Genomic DNA, 9,221 nt, shown 5'->3' with positions numbered 1-9,221 from the left:
AATGGGACCTAACAGTAAGGTGGGCAACATCTGTTCACCCTGGCCCCTGGCCCAAGTTGGCTGCATGTGCAGAATTCTGCATTTGCAGAATTCAGCCAGATCGTCAATTAATTGAATGTGGGTCTTTTTGCAAGTAGCAATTCTTTCTCTCCTGTGAATCTGTGTGAGGGATTGAATGTGGAAGACCACGTGTTAGAGCTCTCACAATCAATGCAGTGATGCTGACTCCCTTGCCTGCTCCAAGGTCATGGAAACCTAGTAGCTATGCTCAAGGGACTCCCATGATGACTGAGACTGAAGAAATGGGATGTGGGGTGTCATGCTAGCATGAACAAACCAGTCCAGGCACTGAGACTCTGACATGGCTTCAACTTGGGACTTCAGGAAGGCAACACAAGGATAAATGAGGAAAGCTGAACCCGTCCTCTGGAGAGAGTCACACATGAATTCTCTGCACAGTTTATTCAAACTTGCTTATCTACAACTCATCAGACTTGCTGTACTATCAATCCACATAACCTTCCAAGCCCCCTAAACAGGAGGTGATGAGAACCTTCCCTCACGGGGAGGTGGAGAGTGTTGTGTTGTGGATGTCTGGTCTTGATTTCTCTTCTGTGCATCCCACTGTATTTGGGGGTGCCCAAGGGCACTCTCAGGTTTGATGACGTACTGATAGGACTCACAGAAGTCAGAAAAGTTCTTAGAGTCACTTTTACTATCGAGTGCAGCAAAAAGGTAGAGATTAAGGTCAGCCAAGGGAAAAGGTGCAGAGGGCAGAGTCCAGGCACAAGCTCCTGGTTGTGTCCTCTCCAAGCGGACTCACATGGACAGCACTGAATTCCTCCAGCAATGACGTGTGGCAGCGTGTATGGAGTACTGTCAACCAGGAAACTCATCCGAGCCATGGAGTCCAGGGGTTTTGCTGGGGGTCAGCCATGCGGGGACATGAAGTGCCCACATGGCTATGCTTAGTTACTCAGGCTCCAGCCCCACCAGAGGTCAAGCTGACACTGTGTGACTCATGGCGCCCACTACAAATCACCTTGTTAGCTTAGACTACCTGGCATGGTCCAAAGCCCCAGGTATACAAAGACACTTACCAAGCAATATATCCCAAGGGTTTAGAGGTTACGTCCTAGGAACTGTTCAAGGACCAGAACGTTCTTTGGCAGCTGCATGGTTTGAATGCCCTCCTGAGTCAACCCTCTACTGCACACTCACACAATGAGTCATCCCCCTTATGGGATCAGGCCCCTGTACGCTATTTCCATGTCTGTGGTTGCTCCAGTATCTCTGTAAATGCTGAGTGTCCATGCAGAGCATTACTAAGCTCTCTCCAGCGGCCCCGTCTGGACCCCTTCGTTCCTCACTGCAGGGACAGCTTCCCTCCACTCACTCACCTTGCACGCTGCGGAGCACCAGCGTTCCCTCCTTTATGATCTATGCCCGCCTTTCCAAGTAGCATCCACGTGGAGACAGTTTTCCCCCTTCGGAAGACCCTGAGTGTCCTTGCACGACCAGTGAACATCAGGTTCTTTCGTGAAGGAAGTAGCTCGATGCTTCCCTGTTTGGTCAAACACAGAACGATTTATTGTTAATCCTCAGGACACCCGAGGGGCCCTCAAAGTTACTCAAATGTCAAGCTCATAAACAGCTGTGGTCGGGCCTCCTAGGGCCTGCGAAGAGCCCCTTGTTTGCAAAGCTGAGGAGGATACAGTAAATTTGCTAAGGCGAAGGGATTCGTACCTGGATAGGAATCAAGAAAACAGCACCATTCGTTAAGTGTGGGTTAATCTGACCCTACCCTCTGCAAAGGATCAAATTGATATTAATTAGGGACCTTTGGCAGGAAATGATCCCTGAGGTTCCACAGAGTGTAATTTATCATCAGGGAAGGTAGAGGATGAATGACCTGGTCCCCACCCCCGCTATCCGCTTGTGTGGAACCCGCCAACCATCCTTTAGGGATAATGATTACGCACGACCACAACTTTTAAAAGCCCGAGTGTGGGGGACGTCTGAGGCCCACGCAGCGGGGACAAAGGCTCAGAGCACCACATGGGACCGGTTTTCTAGGGTCACACTATCCCAACAGCAGCCATGGCGGGAAGTAAATAGGGCCCAAGGAAAACTGGCTGGAGCCTGGAGTCCATGGCCTCCTGGACTGTGAGGGGAGGTTGGCCCCTCCTGGGCTGAATAAGTCCTGATGTGGCGGATGCTTAGGGCAATGAGGAGGCCTCAGGGGGTGCTTCCACACTGGCGTTCCTACTCTTTTGTACATATGTGGCCACCAGTGGTTTACTGATGAGGTAGAGAGATAGGACAGTTATGGTGCCTCAGCCAATGAAGGAGACCATGCAGCTACACATGTAACATCATTAACCAGGATTCTTCCTGGAGGCAAAGCACAGGTGCATTTCTGTCTATTTCACTCAAGTCCAAAAGGCTAGCTAAACTAGCAAGAGAAAGAAAGGAAGGGGGAAGGAGAAGGAGAGGGGAAAAGGGATTCTGTGCGTGTTTCCTAGTCCCGTTGAGTTCGTGTGTGCATGTTGCTATGTCCACCTATTCTGAATAGGTGCCCTGTGTTGGGGGCTTGTGTGAGTGAGGAAATAGGGTGCTATCATAATGCAATCTTAAATTTTAAACTCCCATACAACAGCCTTTTTTCTCTTATGTCTGAGTTCTTGTGAAAACTGATTCTCACCCTGTTCCATCAACAGATAAGGAAAAGGCCAAGGTTCCAGGGATATTGTAGGCCAGTGGTTCTCAATCAGAGGTGATCTGGACCCCCAGGGATGTTTGCTTGGCAATATCTAGAGACATTTTTGTTTGTCACAACTTGGGGAGGGGGACTGCTACCGGTATCTAGTGGGTAGAGCCCCAAGATGCCGCTAAACACCTTAATATGCACAGGAGACCCCAACAACGAGAACTTATTTGGACGAAAATATCAGTAGTGCTAAGGTTGAGATACCCTGTTGTTGGCTATGGGAAGAAGATGAGCTTCTCAAATCCTGAGAAATGTCTAGAACAACACACGTATGCAGATTGTTATTACCCCTTGGCATTGAGCAGAACTTGGGCTCTGGAGATGCTGAAAAGATGAATTTTGCCACATTGATCCATCTACCCCCCTTGACGTAATCGTTTTAGAGATGGTGCGTCTTCTGTATTAGTGAGAAAGGATGGGCACAGCATAGCTTCGTTCCCCTGTGTACCTGAGATACTGAGCAATAATTAATGATCTATAAACAAAGCTTCGATGCACAAGGACAACTAATGATTTGAAGAAACCCTTCAGTGGGCTCTGTAAAGGCTCAGCTCTTCCCAGATTTGATCATTGGATGAGCCCTGGTTCTCCAGGAGGCAGTGGTGGAGGGAACAGCTCACAGCCAGGTTCACCTGTAAGCCAAGAATGGTCCCATCACACGTGCGCTCGGACTAACTCCTCAAACCTCGACGACCCCTGTTTGTCTCATCTGTAAAATGGAGCTAGTGCTGTATCCTACCACTGTCAGGATGATGAGGACAAAATCCTGTCAAAACATTTGTGGTGCGCAATAGGTTTTCAATAAATGTTCTCTCTCCTTGTTAAATCTGCAAAGGAAACAATTCCCAAGGGGGCTATCAAGGGAAGAGGAAGAACTAGGATTTAATGGGCCCCGCTACCATCCATGCACTTTATCTGGCTCACCTCATTCTCACGGTCCTCGTGGGATTACTCCCCATGGATGTGGAGTCAAGGCTGAGCAGTGACAAGCTCCAAGCTCCATATCCCTCTGGTAATGAGTAAGCAGGATGGGCACTGGAACCTAGGATGTCTGATTTCAAGCCCCATCTCGCCCTACCCACCAGCTTGTGCAGAAAAGCCCTAAAGGAAAGAGGTATCAAATTCCCAGGCCCCAGGCCAGGCACATAGAAGAAGAATCACCCCAGAGATCCTCTTGCTGGAAAATTAACTAGACTAGACAAAGCCAGCCCTTTTCCTGGAGGGAGAGCTCTTGTGAATTTCACTGGAGCTCCCCTGATGACCCCGAGACATAATCTCTGGGCCTCCAAGCCTTTGAGATGAGGTATAGGGTGTGTGGAACAGGGGAGCCATTGTTCTCTAATTAGAGCCTGGGTCTCCTCTGAGGCTCCAGATGGGCCTCTTAATATGGAGTCTTCACCTGCTCCAAGCCAGAGCATTATGCCTCCTCCCCCTCAGAGGCAGCCCACCTGCCAGATACATGAAAGGCTGTCCTCTTGATGTGAGGAGGGGGAGGGGGACTGCATGACTAAGGGTTTTCCCTGGGGTATAAAGGGCTCAGTCTCCATCTTGCTCAAAGCCAAGCATCGTGCATCCAGCAGCTTTCGAGTGGGACCTTCACGGTAGGCACCCCCTTCTCCTGATTGTGGAGGGGGCCAAAGAAGAAGAAAGGGAGGGATGGAGGGAGGGCGTTAAGAATGGAGGAAGGGGGAGGGAGGGAGAAAAAGAGGGAGGAAAGGATGGAGGGATGGTAAGGATGGGAGGAACAAAGGGAGGGAGGGAGGATGCTCTCAAGGGGTGCCTGAGACCTGGATGCTACTCCAAGATGTAGCTAGAAACTCAAAGGCACTCAGCTCTTGTACAAAGAGATGTAGTGCCAGAGGACAACGTCTGGTGCATTTACCTGGGGAAAAAATCCAGCACAACCCATCAATGAGAGTCCTACAAACCTGTGTGGGCCAACGTCTCTCCCTAGGGCACCTGGTGTGGAAATATAACCATCGTGAGTCATGGGCTGGCCTTACTAAGCACCTAGTTCATGCTAGGCAGGCCCCACCTTGAAGGATTACTCCATTCAATCCTCATGACACCCTGAGGAAGATAAATGGTCATCTTACTGGCCAGGAAAATGAGTACAAGACAGCTTCAGTGTCTGGCTCAGGGCACTCATCAAGGGAAAGGCAGAGCCTGAGCCCCCTCCCCTGGTCTCCCCCTCCCACAACCCGACTCCACCCCAGGTCTGTCCAGCTAGAAAGGCCTTGCTCTTAGAAACATCCTAGATGAGGCGGAATCAGTCTTCAGGGAACACCTTGGTGAGCCAGGCCTCCAGTGCACGCAGACCAAGGCGAGGCTTGGGGACCCTCAGTCCCACAAGATAGCACTGCCGCAGGGTCCCTGACAGCCCTGGAGGCCTCCTTAGGAAAAGGCTGTTCTCCTCCAGGTGGACACAGCCCCAGCCCCAAGGGCACCTGACTCTGTCAGCAGAAGGATGCTGGATTTCAGCAGCCGCCCTGAGTCATCCCACCCCCAGATCCTAATGTGCATGTCCCCCCACTTCAAGTCTCTTTCCCCATTGTTCAAGGCTGAGCCCATGCTGTCACCTCTGGCTGGCACTGCAATTTCCCTTTTCTTGGCTCCCAGCTGGGGATTGTCAACTGCAGTGTCACACCACACCCCAGCGAGTGGCTGGCCACTCTGGGGACCTCCCGACAAGTATTGCCAAAACTCTCAACAGTTATACAGTGAATAAAATTACTAGGCTGCTTATTTGAGAGTTAATGATCAGCATCGCAGTTGAGGGTAAAACACCTTGTTACCGAGTCCAAGCTCGCTCTGCTCGCCGCACAACAGGCCAATGAATCGGGAAGCGAGGTATTGAGGCAGGGAAGACGACTTTATTCGGAAAGCTGGCAGATTGAGAAGATGACAGACTAGTGTCTCCAAAAAACCATCTTATTGGGTTTTGGATGCCAATTTCTCTTATAGCACAGAGCAGGCAGGAAACGACCAGGAAGTAAAGTGAAAAGGCCATAAGTTTTGCAAATATCCCCTAGAATAGCCAGCCTCAGGGAGGGGATGTGTTAATTTCTTCTTTCCTGTAGCCATCCACACATGGACAGGGTCCGGATGTTTCCCTGAACAAAGGCACTTTAACATTCAGGCAGAGGGGCAGGGTTCCCCGAGGCAGGCCATTACTTATAGACAGTATCCTCTTAGTGAACAAAAGCAGTGGAAAGCAAAGGTTAAAGTAAAAGAAACAGATCCAGCCTGTAGTCAGACTTGCCTCTTCCCTGTTACAACCTGGACCAAAGACTTAAGTCAGACTGGCTGAGCACAGTTTGAATCTTGTGCCTGGTGCTGCCATGGTCCCCCTGCCGTGGTGCCTTTTGGCAAAGGTGGCCTTGCAAGTTACTGGACCTCTCTGAGCCTTGGTTCCTCACCTGGAAAGTTCTAGCATGTCCTTATGAGCCAGTATACGGAGATGCTTGGTGAAGACCCAAGACAAAGAATGACCCAATCACTGAAAGGTAGTGTTTAAAGGAATGAGGTCCTGGAGTTTATAACATCACTTTTAATTGTGGTAAAATACATATAACATAAAAGTTACCATTTAAACCATTTTTAAGTGAGCAGTCCAGTAGCGTTAAGTGCATTCACATTGTTGTGCTAACATTACCTCCATCATCTCTAAAACTTTTTCATTTTCCCCAACTGAAACTGCCCCATTAAACGCAAACTCCCCATCACCCCGCCCCCGTCCCTATAACTTACTTTTTATTTATTTTTTTAAAGAGTCAATTTTGTTTATTTATTTTTGGTTGTGTCGGGTCTTCGTTGCTGCGCGCAGGCTTTCTCTAGTTGCGGCGAGCGGGGGCTACTCTTCGTTGCGGTGCTCGGGCTTCTCATTGCGGTGGCTTCTCTTGTTGCAGAGCACGGGCTCTAGGTGCGTGGGCTTCAGTAGTTGTGGCACGCGGGCTCAGTAGTTGTGGCTCACGGGCTCTAAAGCTCAGGCTCAGTAGTTGTGGCGCACGGGCTTAGCTGCTCCATGGCATGTGGGATCTTCCCTGACCAGGGATTGAACCTGTGTCCCCTGCACTGGCAGGTGGATTCTTAACCACTGTGCCACCGGGGAAGTCCCCCTATAACCTACTTTAAAAAAATATTAGACCCGAGTCAAGATTATGTCTGTAATAAGGTCACTTCTGCTCATTTGCATTCTAATAAAATATATGCTTGAAAGTCCAATAAACATATTTGCGATTCCTAGAAACACCACCCTCAGCCTGTCCTTCCCTGAGCGTCAGGATGACCCAAGGGAACATCTCCCTGAAATGAGTATCACAAGAGAAAAAGAACAACATCCATGGTGCTCAACTGGATCCTCTCCTGCATTTCATCCAACAGGGGCTTCTACTCCAACAGGGAACTGGAGCCTTCATTGTAATAGCTGCTTTTTCTTGAGCCTTTTCTGGTGCCGGACGCTATCGTTGTAATTACTGATGATTCTGAGCCATTTCTCTCCATCAGGCACTTGTACGTGCCCTGCGTGGATTAACTCATTCAGTCCTCACAACACCTCCTAATTTATATTGTTAATGTGATGAGCACTGGATCTGGAGTGGGGCATTTTTACCATAAATTGCTAGTCTCTGAGCCTCACTGATCTCATTCGTACAAAGAGACTTTGGACTAGATGATTCTGCTGCCTCTTCTGAGCTCAAACAGTTGGCATCCTCTCTCTGTGTGATGTTAACAATTAAAAAATCTGACTCAGTAAGTGCCAGGTAGTGCCACCGGCCGCGGTCATGAGGGTACGACTTAAATAGGGTCCCCTGAAATGCCTTTAGCTGCCACCCACAGAGTTCCCAGGCCATGCCACTTTCCAGCGGGAGAGCCTGTGCCATCAGAGAGCCTGTCTAACCTTGAAAGTTAACCTGCTGTAAGAACTTATGTGGTTAAAAATTGTTATAAGCAGAGCCTCATGTCTGGCAGATAATAAACAGAGTATTAGAGAATGCTTGAGCTGGTGTGAATCTCAAAGCTCTCACACCCTCTTCTCATGTATTCATTCAACAAACAGGTATCTTCCAGCCAGCAGAGGTGTGCTGGGCCCTGGAGCAAGTTCACAGAGTAGAGATCCTACAACCTACAAATGTCTTCTCCCCTGGGACACCTTCCCCAGTACCCAGCCCTGTCCACTTGCAGAGCGGCCCACCACGGACCTGGGTACCTATGCTGGGCCACCAGGACACAGGGCAGCCTTTGCCTCTGGGAGAAAAAAATTGCAGAAATTGCCCCTCCCTCCAGGCTGACACAGCCCTGCAGAGGGCAAGCGTGGGAGTTCAGCGCTGGCTGCATTTCAGCCCCTACTTGCCCACTCAGCACAACACCTTTGCAAAGTGCACAACATATACAACCGTATTCAGCAGCCCTGTGTGTGCCACTGGGGTAGCTTAGTCAATCTGTATTATCATTCAAACTGTGTCCTAAAAACATGTTCTAAAACTGAATAGTGTAAGTCAATCATCCGTCTCACATTCCTTTGGGAGTTAGATTCCCAGGGAGCTAATACTATTCTATTCTAAATCCCTCTGGTCTTTAAGTTGTTCCTTCCCTATTAAATACATGGTTGACATGCTTGAGGCAACAGACCGTAAGTGACTACTGAAGTTCAATATTGACTGCTCAGATCCCACAGCAGCTACAGTTGAAATGTGGCAGGTTCCTGACCCCACCCACCTCGCCCCTTCCCCCCCAGGCCCTTCCAAAGGCACATTCCTTGAACTGCTAGGACTGCCACAAAGTATGCAAAAGCATTGTTTGCTAGCAGGCAGCGCTGCCACGCGATGGCCGGATTTATTCTGTGATGTTGGTACAAAAGTTCAGAGCCAGCCCGCTCAAGAATATCCTATGATATCACTTATGGGTGGAATCTAAAAAAATGATATAAATGAACTTATTTACAAAACAGAAATCGACTCACAGACATAGAGAAAAGAACTTGTGGTTTCCAAAGGGGATGGGGGGAGATAAATTAAGAGTTTGGGATTAACAGATACACACTATGTATAAAATGGCTAAACAACAAGGACCTACTGTATAGTACAGGGAACTATACTCAATATCTTGTAATACTCTATAATGAAAAGGAATCTGTAAAAGTATACACACATACACACACACACACACACACACACACACATCTGAATCACTTTGCTGTACACCCAAAACTAATACAACACTGTAAATTAACTATACTTCAATTAAAAACTGGTTAAAAATATTTTAAGAAAAGAATGCTGCTCAGAATGCTGGTGGGTCATAACGTATGGGTTGCTCAAAATTCAATTTACAGAAGTCAAACTATAGCGCTTGTTAAATTGCCACCCTTTCCCATTCGTCTGTGAACCACTCACAGGTAAGGTGTGTTTTCCTCACTTTGCTTTCCTGGATCCTTGCAATGTGCCTGACC

The 9,221-nt window shown here is 48.6% G+C and overlaps 1 protein-coding gene across 2 annotated transcripts in view; it reads right to left on the bottom strand.

Moving 5' to 3' along the window:
• EFR3A (EFR3 homolog A) overlaps positions 1-9,221 on the bottom strand; it is a 186,371-nt gene that overhangs the window by 51,756 nt on the left and 125,394 nt on the right. For both annotated transcript variants that reach the window (XR_003002748.1, XR_003002749.1), the window contains exon 24: positions 1,401-1,564. The gene's annotated coding sequence lies outside the window, so the exon portion shown is untranslated. The remainder of the gene's footprint in view (positions 1-1,400; positions 1,565-9,221) is intronic.

This window comes from Neophocaena asiaeorientalis, unplaced genomic scaffold, assembly GCF_003031525.2.
Source record: "Neophocaena asiaeorientalis asiaeorientalis breed wild unplaced genomic scaffold, Neophocaena_asiaeorientalis_V1.1 scaffold177, whole genome shotgun sequence".
NCBI classification, from domain to species: Eukaryota; Metazoa; Chordata; class Mammalia; order Artiodactyla; family Phocoenidae; genus Neophocaena; species Neophocaena asiaeorientalis.
Note: the sequence above shows the minus strand (reverse complement) of the source record. Positions and strands in the feature narration are given on the sequence as shown.